This window comes from Uranotaenia lowii, chromosome 3 (assembly GCF_029784155.1).
Source record: "Uranotaenia lowii strain MFRU-FL chromosome 3, ASM2978415v1, whole genome shotgun sequence".
Taxonomy (NCBI): Eukaryota; Metazoa; Arthropoda; class Insecta; order Diptera; family Culicidae; genus Uranotaenia; species Uranotaenia lowii.
In genome coordinates this window covers 276,111,282-276,127,902 of record NC_073693.1, presented here as the reverse complement: position 1 = coordinate 276,127,902, position 16,621 = coordinate 276,111,282, and the positions used below count along the sequence as shown (strand labels likewise).

Sequence of the window (16,621 nt, the reverse complement as noted above, 5' to 3'; positions counted from 1 at the left end):
GAAAAAAGGTAGAAGAAGATATCTTTGAAACATTACAAAATCTTCGAAAGCACTGGTTTTCTCAATCTGTACTATCTAAAGCAGTTGTCGGGGAACCGGGGTGTATAACCACGATTGGGGTAAAAGTGAAGATTTTGGGGGTAAAAATGATTTTTTTTGTGATTGAAAAGTATGTATTAGGGGAGAGTAAGGGTAACGTGGACCACTCTATATATTTCAGCTGTGTATTCGGATAAAAATCTCAATCCAACTATCATCGGCATCGCTTTGCGTAAACATATATTCATATATGTTGTTGGCTTATGTACACATCGTATGCTTCTTCTTTTTAACCAGCTTAAAAAATATACTTACATAACTAAACAAGCACCCGCAAATTTCATTGGTGGGAAATCTAAAATTTACAACAAAATATGATCATATGCTTATTGGACTGAGTCGATTTGGGGTCATTTTTGAATTTTTCAAACCCTGGGGTCTTAAAAGCTTCGTTTTGGTCCAAAACTCATCCATGATTTTTTGCAGAATTTTTAAGTAACGTTTACATGAGTAAATTTGAGCTTTTAAGTTTGTATGGGAAAATTGACTATTTTGTACTGAAAAATCAACATCATTTTTGTTTTTTCTGTGGAACCAAGCCTGCTGATGGTTTATGTGCCAATTTATAAATTTCTTCAAGAAAATTTCCCGCTGAACAACTTTGTCGAATATTATAACTTCGTATCTTTTTAGACAAATAAGTTATTAGCTGTTTAACAGGTGCATGTCTTTTTGGATTGATAAACCATAAATTCAATTGACACCACTGCTTGTGCCCCACGAAGTATGGCATGAAAAGTGGTCATGCAATACCTCGCTAGGCACCAAGCAGTGGTGTCAATTAAATTTATTGTTTATCAATGCCAAACGACATACACCTGTTGAATAGCTTATAACTTATTTGTCTAAAAAGATACGAAGTTATAATATTCGACAAAGTTGTTCAGCGGGAAATTTCCTTGAACAAATTTATAAATTGGCACAAAATCCATAACCAGGCTCGGTTCCACAAAAGAAACAAAAATGATGTTGATTTTTCAGTACAGAATATTCAATATTCCCATACAAACCTAAAAGTTCAAATTTACTCATGTAAACGATACTGAAAAACTCTGCAAAAAATCATGGATGAGTTTTGGACCAAAATGAAACTTTTAAGACCCCAGGGTTTGAGAAATTCAAAAATGACCCCAAATCGACTCAGTCTAATGTGGTATAGCTATTTTTGATGGCTGAAAAGCGATGATGAATAGTCAAAATTAATGCATTGATTCTGAATACTTCGACCTCATTCCAGTCGTTCTACCGTGAGCGAGACTGCCATTAATAGGTTAGAATGATTGGGAATTGTTTTTTTTTTTAATTAAAAAATATACTAAAACGATCATCTTGCCAACTTAATAATTATGTCATGAAATTATTCTTTCTCGAAAGTTGGAACTCTTCTCAAACATTCGACAGGAACTTGTCAGAAAATGGAAAAATGGAAAGTATGGTAAAGCAATAATTAGTCGAAATAAAACGGCAACGCATCGCGAGCTATGCTTGAAGTGATTTCAATTATTTATAAACGATACTAATCAGCAATGTATACCTTCTCATGTGAATTTGTATCGTTATCGATGCAAATATTCGAATCTTTGCTTTCTATTAATTTATGTATTGCATATAGATTAAGGTTGCCAGAATTTTTCGAACGCGACTTTCAAATTTCCAACCAAAGAAACCGGCTAATATTCGAGCGAACATTGTTGAGACCTCGGACATATTCAACAAGAATGAGGCAGAAAAAATTTGAAATTTGTTTCTTATAAAACTTGTCAACATATTTTTAATCAAATTATAGGCTTCCAAAAAACCGATCATGATAAGTTAATCGTTTTTAGATGCAACAATCATAAATAATGACAATTTCATTGGATTTTTTGTTGGATTTTTATAAAAATAAAATAAATCCGGATAATTTCGAGAATTTTTCAACGCAATGTGGATAACCAGGCCGAACCGGAACTTTCCCAAATTTGGTATTAAATATTCGGGCAAGTCCGGATAAAACCGGGCAAACTGGCAAGTTTTATATAGCTTAACACATGATAGACCAAATACGAGGATTCTCTTTTTCCATTTTCCACTGTTGTGCTGCACTGAGAGACACAATTGAAATGGTCCAAAAATGAAACTTTGATCTACAAATTTATACACAACACCTCCATTAACTCATCTGAAGGTATATAAATGTGAATGTTTGTCTGTCTGTTCTCTGTAAAGTCGAAAACTACTTAACCCATCAATATGAAATTTCGAATAGGAGAGCTTTTGGGGTTGGAGATGGGTTTTGAAATGCTTTAAAATAATTCAAAGTAGGGAGAGAGGGGGCTTCCATAATTTTTTTTTATGATATTTCCATCAAATTTTCTACACCAAAAAATGTTATATCATGAGATGATTTATTGATTTGTTGTACAGTGTTTGTCATATTCTGATGATTTTTTGTATTGAAACACTCTATTGTTAAAATAATAATAAAATGTGAGACTACTACAACAAGTTTCAAACTGTTTTAACACACTTCTAAATTTTTAAGTTATGGGATGATTTTCAATAAAACAAAGCGTGTTTCGTTTTTAAAGATACAACAAAACTCTAATAGTTTTGCCATTAAAAATAAACATGAAAGGTTTGACATGATTTGATGGTTGATTGTATTGGCAAACAAGTTTTGGTAAAATAAGATAGCTTATTGTATAGAAAAACCTTTCAATTTTTTTTTAAATCAGCTGTCGTAGTAAATAAATCTAATGTACAGTAAACAGGCTCGATTTTCAAATATTTTTCATGAAGTTTGAATTGAAAGACTTCTTTTAATTTTAAAAAGAGTTGAAAAGTATTTTGATTCCATCCGATGATTTTTTATATTCAAAACTCTTTTTTAATTTTTTGAAAAGAAAACCTCCCACATGAAACCTACATGAAGTATTGAACAATTCGAATCACTTAAAAAAGATTTTCTTTAGAATTTGATTGTAAACATCTTTTTACAGAATAATATGACTGGTTGTATTGTAAACCTTTTCAATTATTGAAAAATGACGCTTTAGTCCTAGAATATTGACTTGAAAAAAAAAATTCCTTTACAATCCCTGCAAAGTATTCGAATTAAACTGTTCACAAGAAAATCAAAAAAGAACTGATTTTTAAATATCTTATCAGCTAACAGATTATGATAAACTTGCCAGATTGTCCGGTTTTATCCGGGTTTGTCCGGATATTTGATACAAAAATTGAAAAAGTTCGGCAGTGGATATCATTGAAAAAAGTCCGGACTTTGTCCGCATTTATTCAATTTGCCTGGATATTGCCCGGAGTTTCGTCAACAATTTTGAAATCAAATCGTTAACGGAATTTGATGAAAAAAGCCTAGATTTTGCCCTTGCAATTTGAAATCTGCTGATAAATTTTGATGAAAAAAAATTTTTTTTCTAAAGTTTTTTGTTTCTACATTTTTGTTGAGTAGTTCCTGGGTTTTGACTAAATTTGTCCTGATATTTATCGACATTTTGGAATCAGATGCCCGGATATTGACCGGTTTTAAGATAAAATTGGATTTGTCCGGCGTGGATACGTACTTAAAAAATTCTGGCAACCTTCAATAATTAATTTATAGAATTTGATACAGTACCTAGTTTCTAAAATCTATATATATATAAAAATGAATGTTTGTCTGTCTGTCTGTTCCCTATAGACTCGGAAACTACTGAACCGATCATCGTGAAACTTGGCATCTGAGGGTTTTTGGGGCCTGAGATGGTTTCTATAATAGTCAAAACCCCATCCGACTTAAGAGAGGAGGGCCTCCCATACAAAATTTGTAGTTTTCCAAAACAAATTAAAGTCATGACATCCATTTTCTCGAGATTTTTTTTCCTTTGGCGGTTTGTTTTTCGTCTCCATGGTTTAAGGGACGAATGCCTCCTGTGGAGTTAAAATCCCTTTAAAATAAATAAACAAACAAAACGTCTCCATGGTCGAGGCGTCGCAAACACACGTCGCGAGAGGATAGTAACCATGGCATAGCATACTGATCAGTGGGAATATTTTGGCGCGTATTTCTCAACCAAGCATATTTTCAATGCAAGGGGTGGCGATATGAAGCCTTGATGTGATTTTTTTTCTACTTGATTCCTAGCTCATTTGTACAGCACATGGTTATGAATGACTCCTAGATGTGATCCAGATTGACATTTTGCCGATCGAATAAAACATATACATTATTTTTGCCAAAATCTGAAATTGAACAGTCATGGCATCTATTTTTAGAGATTTTTTTTTCTTTGAGGGGTTTGTTTTTCGTCTCTATGGTTGAGCAAACGTCGTCGCAAGTGGATAGTAACCAAAGCATAATGTTCATTGATCGCTGAAAAAATTTTATAATTAGGCGCCTGTTTCTCAATCAGGTAGGTACCTATATTTCTTATGCACGTGGGGGCGATATGCAACCTAGATATGTTTTTTCTTACTTAATTGTACACAGCATGTGGAAATAAACGGCGGACAATTGAAAAAAAAATACTGAAAGTAAAGAATTTACATACAGCTTTTTAACTCATTTTGTCTACAAGGTTATTTTTGAATCATATTGATAACACTAACAGAAATATGAATAAGATGTTTTCAACAGAGGTAGATCGGAAACATTTTGTTGAACATGTAAAAATGTACTTAACTGAAAAAGAAGTTCAAAAATTCGATCCGACACATGAACTGATCAAGAGCTTTTTCTTCAAATTAGATAACATAAGACTGACGAGTTCATAAGTGAAAGGTATCAGTGAAATAAACTGATTTTTATTGACCAAAAGTGAGGTAATTCATTGTCCGAAAGAATTTTCATTCAAGTATTCAAGGAACACTTGAACTGATATTCAACTGGAAGCAAACATTTTATGAGAAATATTAAGTTTACTTTTAAAGTGTTCAAAACAATATTCCCTTCTGTCAACTTACACGGTGGGGCAAGGGCAAACGTCGAACTTTTAAGAGATTCATCTTCAAAATGATTCAATATGTTGGAAAGACCAGAAGGGGTATTCCGAATGTTGAAACTGAAGCGGATATTTAAAATTCTTAAATGTCTTTGTAAATGAAGGTCATTTGCTTTGAACAGCATTCGTTAATAGTGGAATAACAAACATAAATATATACTGCTGGAATACTGCAGATATATCAATGAAACTTGATAAAACAAACAAACAGAAATACGTATTAGATCTAACTTAAAGCCATTACTCTGACGCATCTGAAAATAAGCTTTGCGTTTACACTTGCCCCAATATACGGGACAAATGTTAACTTAGAATTGGTTTTTGCCAACGTTTTTGAATATTTGACTTTAAAAGAGAAAATAAAAAACGCGAAATTGTTTAGTGATGCAACTGATATTTTTTGCTTTAATAAATTGTTGAAAAAATCAATTTGTACTGTATACAATCAGTAATTTTCATACCATGATAAGTGTTGTTTGGGAAAACTTCAAGCTATAATGCCTCATGTCTACGAGTTTGTTATATAGCGAAACATTTTTTAATCATAATTTTGGCGCAAAAAGAATAGATATTCATACTGCTTCGAAGGCCGAGGATGGTGAAAAAAGCTGTTTGAAAATGTGTATTAAAAATCCTTTTCATCGTTTTTTTTTTCAAATTTCGATAGCTTATTTTTTAGCAAAAATTTTGAACTAAAAAAAGTCCATTCAGCAAGCAATAGTTGATTGCATCTCAGTCACATTAAAGCAATTAGCTGCCAAATTGACCGCCGAAAAAAATCCGCATCAATCGGTGGTTATTCCCAACATTCCAAATTCATATCCACAAATTTCCGGTTACCTCACGTTTCGCCACTTAATCGCGTAGCCATCTACTGGCCACTAGCAGAGGGTCAACCGTGTTGATTCGCCACTTAATTACATGTAACTGACAGGTCTTAACGAGTGAATTGATGATGGTGGTCTGTTTGGTTGGTCGTCGTTTTTATTTTCGACTCTTATCACCACGGCATAGAACAGAGCGAAACGACCGACCGGCCATCATCGACGTCAAAAGCGAGTTGCCCGGCCGCACGACCAATTTAGTCCCATAGCTTGACTCCTGAATTCAAACGGTTCCAGTCGTCGATGCGGTCGCCATGCACTCAATGAGTTAATTCAATTTTTATCGACATCTTACGGTCGCCGTGCCGCGCTACGGGTCATAAACGGTTTTCGGCACATGACCTTGGGGAATTTTAGAGAACCGCCAAGAATGGAATTTGCTTCAGTTATTTAGACAGATTCAAAATATTGATAGAATTTTCCGACTAGTTCACGTTACAAATTTTGAAGATTAACCGCAATTATTTTCTTCAACCTTCTGAACGACAGTAATCATCACTCATCAATCCGAAAATCAAAAACAATTTTGCTTTCGTTCGATTGAAACAAACATGAATAGGGGAGAATGAGGATATTTGAACCCTGGTGATATTTGATTCCTAAGCTATATATCGAAACTGGAATGACTTACAAGGATCAAATGTTTTACAAAAATGTGCTAAATGGCGCAAAACAACTATGCTAAAAGCTCAAAAAATTTCAAACAATATAATTTTTTGAGTTATTGAACTTTGTTTGAAAAATTTCACAAAATGCGACTTTAAGACCTTTTATTATCACTTAAAAATGTTTCTGACTTGAGAAATTAAAACAAAAATAAACATATATTCCAATACATAAATTGTTAGAGTGTAATATGAACTTCAAAATATCATATTTTCAAAACAATGGTAAACTCTCAATATTTTTCAGATGAAGTTTTCTAAAGTGTTTATTATGGGTTCAATTGATCCCTAGAGTTCAAAAAGGTTTTTTTTTTTCTAAACAGATCGTGATCGTTGCTGAATAAAATATTACAATTATTTATCCAATAACTGATATTTATACAATAAGGCTGGAACAAATTTTAATTTCTTCTTTCGTCTTTTAGATAAAAAATAACATGATCTATAGATTTTGTGCAATGATATTGTATGCAATTTTCTTTCAAACAAGATGTCGTGCAATTTGCTAAGAAAGTTAATTTTCTCTTCAATTCACAAAATAACGCCTTAAAATATGCAATGACTCTAGTGTTGAGACATAGTTTTGGAATTTTCTTCTTCTGCCAATCATAAATTATGAAATGGCGAAAACATGACCAAAATAGTCAATTGACATTCTTTTTTTAAATTTTATTTGAATCTTTCCAAAGACTAGGGCCCCCGGGAAGAAGAATCAAGTCTCCTTCAATAAACGATCAAGTCTTCCTTAACTTCAAAATTATCGCAATTTTTATACTTCCACGAAAATGTTTCTAGTTCAGCTAGGGGTTCGTGTATCGTTCCAACTTTTGGAGCATATAAACTTGAAACTACACGCTGTCAGAAAATACAGAAGACGACGAGTTGCTAAATTTTTCCCAAAAAGATATGATTAAAATAAGAAGAAGGGATCAAGTATCCCCATTCTCCCCTAAAAATCATAAAATATTGTTAATTTTTAACCGGCCCTCCTATTTTTTTTATTTAAAGCTAAAAAATATTTGTGTAATTGACCCAAAATTTTATTACTTTGACAAGCATGTAAATCATTTCAGAAAAGGGTGTTATTCGTTTTCAATCAAACGATAAGTTTGAATCAAATCGATATTTTTATTCAGTGTGGCCAAAAATATATTTGCGCCTTTTCCCAACCAAAAATTTTATTATTCTAGATCCAAATTTGACTGCTTTTACAATATAATTTTTTGCGTGATGGTAACAAGGCGAGGCATGTCATTCCATCGTTCGAGAAGGGACTTGCCTTCCTGCAGGAACATCCGATCTTCATCGAGATGAAACAGCTGCTTCAGGAGGACCCCTGCCTGTTGCTATCGCTAGTCCAGAAGATCCAATCGAGTAATCCGGATCTGAAGGGTATCATTTGGGAAAACCAGATGGAGTTTTTGTCCCTGTTAATCGAGGGAACCGATGAGCTGAAGGGTGTTGAAGGGGGCGGCGTCAGCGGTTGCAGTGACATAGCGCATGATGTAGCCTCGACTGCAACTTCGATGGTGAACATATTGAGTCTGACCTTGATGCCATCGATCGAACAAGCAACATCCGGTTTAGGATTTTGGTTGTTTTGTCCACCCTTAAAAGATCCTTCCTATTATCACGGTTAAGCACAGCTATTTCGAAACATCGAAAAAGTACGGAGTCTTTTGTAATTCAAGATTTAAAAAAGTTTTTCGAATAAAATTAATTCATTGAATACTCAAATCATTTCTCTGTTTCCGGAAGTCTAATTTAAATAAAATAAAATAAACTAAAACACAATTTGGTTTTAAATCTTTTGATCTTTGGTCTACTATAAGCTTATCCCAAGACATATGTACAAAGACTTTTTTTTCCAAATTTTGCTGAATTGTTATTCTAAAAACCCGGCATCCATGGACCCCCTTTTTCGTAAACACTTCAGCCTGCTGTCAAAACTTTTTTCAATATGGCTGAACGTGCGATTTGGCTTTTGAGACCACCATCAGAAAAAAGTCCAACTTCATTCATCATGGTCGGAACAGGAGTGTTGTACCGCCTTCATGTCAACTTTGTGAATACATCTCTTGATTTTACCAATCAATTGTTTGCAGTTCTTGGCCCTCCAATTATTTTTGTACACCAATGAGCTCAAAATTCCGAAAAAATCTTCGATTGAGCGACACTGAGGCAGATTTGTCGGGTTGTGGTTCTTGGGTACAAATGAGATCGTATTCAGGAAAGATTTATTGTCCATTTGCATTATGTTTGTGGAGAAACTGCATCGAAAATGTCTTCAAACATTCATTCTGGTACACATCTTGATTCATAGCCAAACCATAAGGTTTGAACCATGGCTTAGAAATACCTCTCTCGGAAATGGCGATGAACAGCATCATTTTCTGTTCAAACGTACATGTATGTTTGAACTTGTATCTAATGTTCGGAGGTGTAGTAGTATTATCCTTGGAGTAGTATCGATCGTTACCCGGGATGTTCGTCTTCGAAAGAGGGCAGTAACTTTCGTCGCCCAAAACAAAACATTTTCCGAAATATTTTTGTATCATCCCAGCGGCATTGGGATTTAAGTGTCGAAATCTGATCCTCAGTGTATTCTGGGGCTCCTGTCTTCTTTCGGCACTTAATTCCAACTGGTGAGAACAACTAGCTTTTGGCGGCATACCGTTGGCTCAGTGAATCCTTGTTGTTGAAGGCACGACCATTTAAGGGGGGAGTAGGGTCTAACACTTTAAAAAAATCGATTTTTTTTATTTTTTTATTTTCTTATTGTAAAACATTTCAAGAATGTTGTGTCAAATTTTCAAGTCAATCGAAGCAAAACTGTAGAAATTATAGGCCTTTATCTCCTCTTATCTAATACTGTGTCATTTGAAAACTACTTCACCGATTCTTTTCAAATTTGGAACATATTTTCTACATATGAAATACCAGACCCCATCGTTTTTTTTGTTTTACTTTGGGGAGATTTTACAGATAAAAAATGGCGGATTTTTTCATGAAAAATCGTAGTTTTAACTTCAAACAGCCACAAAAATTTCTTTAAAAAAAAATTAAGTTAAATTAAAACGTTGGGGTCCAGAAAAACGTCTATTTAAAATATTTTGCTCTGATTTTTTGACTTCAGATGATTCTGTGCTGAGATACAGTGTCCACCGCAAATCCTGTTTTCTAAAAGGCATTCTCGAAAGTGCTCCGTCACCGGCTCATTTTTCAGTATTTTTCTACGAAAAAATTACTAAATGTTCTTTCAACAATGCTTTGTATAATGCGAAAAATTTGAATACATTTGTTTGAACGATAGCTCTAAAAAAAAATTCGTGAAAATGGTGTTTTTTTTATCCGTTAGACCCTACTCCCCCCTTAAATATGGTAAACAGTGGAAGCCGCTACATTTTCACTTTTAGAATGTTGTACTGTATACTTTTTGCCGAGATGTTTGTGCAGTTCATAGAACTTTACAACGCGCTTGTGAAACGCTTCTTCTTTCGACGGCATTTTGAGCACAACTGGGCTGGGCAAACATAAACAAAACAAAAAATACTGGCAAAAACGCGGAGAGGAAAAGCTAACACCTACACACTCTCATTTTTCTCTGAGCTTGTTTATGTTTGCGTATTGGGACCTCGAAAAAAATTCAAAATTTTAGTTTCCACCCGATACGATCAAATTATTGATATATTTTTTTTGTTAGTAGGGACTGCTATTTTCTGTTAATTAACAATCGATCGTACAAAAAATCGTTTATAAATTTAATTCTAGAGGGCCTTAGAAACATGCCACGAGGGCCGCGGTTGCTCATCCCTGTTTAAGATTAAAGATTAGAGTATGAGTAAAAAAAAGTTGAGGCATTACTTGATAAACCTAAATTCAAAACTAATTATTCACGCAGCGAAAAAAGATTTTTAGGACAGAGTAATGTTCCTTTGTTTAGTCGCCAAACCAAGGAAAATAACTTTGATTCTGGGACAAATAAAAAATTCTTTGTTTCTTAGCTTTTTTTTTGTTTCGATTATAGTCGTTTTACCATCATTATGGCATTCGCGACTTTATCAACGTTACAGTTGGCGGATCGTTATTGAAAAACTTATCCGGTACAACTGTGTTCGATGTTTACTCTTGGGCTCGAACTCGCGGACATCTGCTCAGGAGGCAACAGACTTGCCAACTGAGCTATATCACAAGCCCAATTGTTTCTTAACTGTTTTCCTTCATTGCAAAGAATTTTTCATCTTTGAAATTAAAACAAATTCTTAGATTCTCAGTATATTTTAGTTCAAAGAATAAAACCTCTGTTTCAATTTATTGTTTAGAATAATACTCATAATACCTTGTATCAAATAAAAAAAAGTTTGTTACAATAGAATATTTTTTTGAATCAAAATCAATTTATTTTTTGTTCAAACACCAAGATTTTTCTGAGTGTTGGATACCTTAAAACTCGTTAGACTTCAATTTCCTAATTGTAAGATTAGTGTAACAATTTTAGCTTTATTATGGTCAGTAATTTTTCGTTAGACTATAACATTAATCTTCATAAAATGGTAAAGCGCATTATATGCATCACCAGAACTGTAATTAATCTGAAATCCTAGAAACGTCATCCTGACCAATTTTTCAATCTTCGATAAAATCATTATGCTTAAAATCAAAGCTTTTATAAAACACTAGCTGATTTTACCTGGCCTTGCTCGGATTCACATAAAATACGAATCAAAATGGGTCGTTTGAATTTTCAAAATTTTGGAAGGATCCATCATTATAAGAAATTTGTTAATCTTATTAAAGTTTTTTTTTTTAGATTATTCACTGTTTTTATTGTTTTCACTGCGTTTATACGTTTCATTTTTTTTTATCTTCAAATGATAAAAGTTTTGTTTATTTTTCCTATCTCCCAACCAATAAAAATCCCTTAATTTTCAATATCGTTCCATGTACTATGTATATTCAAGTTTTATTTACTTAGAAATTGCTGAATAGACTTCAGAATCTTGTTAAACCATGTGAAAGGCTCATTTTTCATGTTTCAATTGTACGTTTGCTTTTTTCGCTAATTTATTTCACACTGTTTTATGAGTACTTGTTTTAAATGTTGAAAGTTCCACTAATAGTTTTTTGAAGTTATCGAAAACAAATAAGTTTAGCCAAAGTTGCCATTTTCATGTTATGAAAAAGATTTTATTTGAGTTCCCATCCATTATTGTAAAGAGTGATCAATGTTAAAATTTTTATTTATAATTTGTTTGAATTCGCTGTACCCAACGGTTCTACAATAAGTCTTCTCATAATTGGATGGTAGAATTGAAAACATTGATAACGAAAAATAAGTCAAAAAATTATAAATTGACCAATAAATTTGAAATATTTATAACTTAATATCTCAGATTCAATTAGCTTATCAATTTTCTAATCCCCCGTTTAAATTTCCCGACGGTTATCAAAGCGTTGAAATCGATGCCTTCAACTTTAAACTCTGATATTTATTTATTTTTCTTTCTCTATAAGGGATTCTAAAAATATATAAATAGTTCGTTCTTAAAAGCTGGAATTTATGAAAATCTGTTCAGCACTCAATGCAAATAGTTATTCAGCTGAAGAAGTCAATTCAACATTCACTTTTCAGATCTTTGTATGAAAGAAAAGTAATGTAAGCTAATTTTTGCATCCAAAAATCTCGTACCAGTACCACGTGCTTTCAACAGTAGAATGTACAAAAACCACCCGAAAAAAAATTCCTCTTTCAAATCTTTGATGCTCAACAAGCTTTGATTTGCTTTCCAGTACACGTGAACTCTGGACGGTCGTTTCTAATGCCCGGCCCATGGTGATGGTGAAAACAACTCGCCAAGTGTAAAAAAGTCGGTTGACAAAATGGCTGTCATGACTTTCGGTTCTTGGGAATAAAATTAAAAGTTGTATCGGAGGGACCTTTTTCTTAGGTGGGAGAGGCTCAGAACTATTACTAAAACCTTACCCTGGTCCAACTACATCTCTGTACCAAATTTCAGGTTGATCGGTTAAGCGGTGTGGATTTGTATAAAGTGCATACAAACAAACAAACAAACCAACCAACAAACATATATAGTTCAACTCATCTTTATACCTTAGATGTTTACACTTTTTGTTTTTTTTTCGATTCTGGGAGTTCTTCGAGTTTATTTTTATTTTTTCCAGCAACCATGATGATTGATGAGTGATGATTATGATGTATTATTGAGGATAATGTGATAAAATTAATATTAAAAAAAAAGATGTATTATATATTATATGTATAAAATGGTTATGAGCATCTTTTTTACTGCCAGTCAAGATTTTGGGAAAAATGTGTATAAAACAGTATCTTAAAATAAATGCGCCTAGTAAATCTGACGGTGAATCATGATGGAATTGATAAAAAATAGGCCTAAAAAATATTTTCGAACAACATACACTGTGAAACCATCACAATGACATCATTTTGTGCCCATGGTGTTAGTCAATTTAATGCTCAATAGCTTTATTATGGTCTGATAAATAGCTTATTAGCTTTATAATAGTTTCATGAGAGCCATATAAAACGCTTAAATTTGACGTTTTTTCTCGAAAGCCAATCAAATACATCCTAAGGTTGAGTTCCTCATTTCTGAATTGTTGATCATTGGTACAGTAAATGAGGACAGATTCTTTATATGAAAAGGGATTGGTTGTGAATGACCCGTGGAATAAACCATGAGTTGAAGTCGAATTTCGTTGTCTGACGCTATCTTAAAATCCAAGATGTCGGCTTCTGCTGGACTTCAAAAGATTGAAAAGGGCTTAAAATCGCATGAAACCTCAACAATCAATACCAATATTGGTGAATGGGCTGAACGAATAGAAGTCTGATTAACCTATCTGACACCATCTTATCTTAATCCAAGATGGCGGCTTCCGCTGAACTTTATATGTTGTGAATGACTTAAATTCACATAAAACCCCCAAAATATGGACACTCGGGTATGGGTAACGAGCAGAAGTAATATTTCGTTATCTGACGCCATCCAAGGTGTTGATTTCCGTTGATCTTTTATCTATAAAATGTGTCCCTCGATTCCGTTTTTGTGACTTATTGATGTTTCATCAAAAATTCCTTTTCCACGTGAAAAAATATTACAAAACTAAGATCATAAGCGTATGCACATATTTTTGTTATGCACTTTAGTTTCCCCATCGATGCAATTAGCAGGTGCTTGTTTTATTATGTAAGTACATTTTTTAAATTTTTTAGCTTGAAAAAAAGAAGCATATGATGCGTATGTTAGTCAACAACATTAAGAAAAATATGCTTACCCAAAGCGACGGCGATGACAGTTGGATTTAGACTTTTATTTCAACACTCATCTGAGATATTCAGAGTGGCCCACATTACCCCACTCTCCCCTACTTTTTTGTTCCGTTGTAGTTTTTTGTAGTTAAAAGTGAAAAAAAGTTAAGAAAAAAACGGTCGCTTTAGGCAACATAAAATGTTCGCGCGTGTTGCCAAAATCAAACGGGGTCTGCTGTATATATTGATTTTTTCAAGTTTGTTTTCAATTTTTTAGTTTGGTTTCTTCTGGGTTGTTTTATCATGATTTGTTATGTAATGTCTTGTTTCAGCATGATTCAACTTGTCTCATCTTGTTTATTTTTTTTAAATAATTGATATGCCTTGTTTTAATCTTTTTATCTTGTTATGTTTTATATTTATGTTACCTTATCTTGCTAAATATTATTTTCAATTATTATGTCTACACATTTTCTTATTTGCTTTTGTGCTGTTCAGTTTTAATTTCAATCATGTAGTTTTGTCATGTTTTATCTTGTAAAATTTTGCTTTCTATTGAAGATTCGTCATCTTGATCTTCATCAAGTTTTATCTTGTTGTATATGATTTCAACTAGTTATGTCAAGCTGTTTTTTTATCATTTTTACCTTGTTGCACTAAGTTTTATTAATTAAAGCAATTTAGAGCCGTTGGGCCCATTCACCATATATTGTGGTTGTCGTGATTATCAGTGATTAACAACATTTTCAAGTTCATTACACTATTTTCAATTTTGCATTTTTATATGGCAAAATCTAAAGGTATCAAACTCTACACACAAATGTTTTATACAAACAATTATTATCTATAATCTAAAATTGGTTAATGTTTCAAAGCTTTTCATAATTTTAAATCGCTCGATTTGATGATAGTTTCACCTTCGAGATCGGTTGAACATAAATTGTTTATGTAATTTCACACAGCAGATAATCACCTTAAAATTGTGCTAAGAAATCTAATCAAGTAATCTCATCTTTAAATCAGATTTATTAAGTAAGTTTCTAGCAAAAATCAACAAATATGATGACAAAGTTCATTTGAGGCTGTTAGAATTACCTGATAATTTCAGCTACGTTAACAGTTTTATCTTTTCCATATCACAACTTTAAATTCAACTTCTTCACCACACTAGAATACTGAATGCAGTAGTTAAATTGCACAAATATTTCTATTCACACTGAACAACTATTGGCACCAAGACGTAAATACAATTTTCGATTATTAAATCAATATCATAGCGCGCCGAAACAGTAATGCAGAATCTATCTTCCTCAGTTGTAATCGTCGGTTCAAACTTTTCACTAACAATAACCACTGGTCCCTGTCACGTTTTTCCAGGACCAAAAGAAAAAGTGCGTTCGCTCACTCACTCACTCACAGACTAGACACAGGTCGGTCATCGGCAGTAAATATTACATTTTACAACACTGCAGTAACAGCTCCACATCGGTAAACTAACTTGGATCTCCAATCGAATGACATCCTGGAAGCTATTTTGGCTTGAAGTCGACCAAACAATTTCAAACTCGTGTTGTGCACAATTTTTCACCGCACTGCCTAATCCACCATGCCAGCTGAAGATAGATCACCAGTTGCTTCCGGAAGCTGCTTCCCAGGATGTCGGCAGTGGCTGTCATCAGCATTCGAACCCCTTAATTTCATCCGGCTCCTCATCGTTAATCCACTGCCTACTGGGCCCAAAACAGGAAACGAATGAACGAAGGGATCTCTGCCATCCACACCGCAGCACAATGATAAGAGGCTTCTATCGGATTACTCTTCAATTACACCCAGAGGGAGCATCCATCTCCCTAAAGGTCGTATCTTGGCCATATCAGGCCTCGACTTTCCTCGACTTATCTTCACCGATTCACAAAATGAAACACAGCAGAAACCAGCAGCAGCAGCGCCGTTAAAATCCCATCACAAAACCCAAAACACGTATGTCGAAGGAAGCATGCAAGACGTGTCGCCGTGCCAATGACGAATCGAAATTTCCACGTATCGCGACTAGCGGCCCGAGTAAAAAAAAATCGAGAAAGGAAAGAAACCGGAAGGACTCGCTATCACGGTTATCCGGCACCGCAATCCGAAATCCCTATCGGAACAACCAGACTAGACTAGACCGGAGCCAGCCAAAGCAACCGACCGGCGCGACAATCCGTTGAAAACTGAACCGAGATGGTGATCTTTGAGGTATTTTTTATCATTCGCCACCCTCGCTTCGCCATGCCTCAATCGTCTGTGTGTTATCCTCCGCCAGACGGTCTTGAACAGGCGACGAGACGAGCTTCCGTTGCTCCGAATTCTCAACGCACTAGCAAACACCAGGCTGCTCCATTGGTTTCGACTAACCGTCGTCGTCGTCTCTGGTGAGTGACAGACAGCTTCCGCAGTTCTCTTGCCGCCCTTGACTCTCCTTAATAAAAGGCGGTCTTTTTCTACTGAGAGGGACTGGTTCGGTGAGATTTGTTTACATTCCTGCCTGCAGTTCTGATAACTGATAAGTTAGCCGGTTAGCTGGCTGCACTGGTTTTGAGTTGGAACTCAGGAGAGGTTAGAAGTTTGAACCGAAGTAGGAATGATTAATTCGAAGAGAGGCCTAGATTATCGTTGGGGACCAACCAGACAAAGATTTAATTGAATTGGGATTGTTTCGGT

General features: G+C 34.2%; 1 protein-coding gene across 1 annotated transcript in view; it reads right to left on the bottom strand.

The window, feature by feature from the left end:
- The window catches only part of LOC129756435 (neuropeptide SIFamide receptor-like), a 328,841-nt gene extending 312,723 nt beyond the window's left edge, over positions 1-16,118 (bottom strand). Inside the window, exon 1 of the mRNA XM_055753311.1 lies at positions 15,017-16,118. The gene's annotated coding sequence lies outside the window, so the exon portion shown is untranslated. The remainder of the gene's footprint in view (positions 1-15,016) is intronic.
- Between the last annotated feature and the right edge of the window lie 503 nt (positions 16,119-16,621).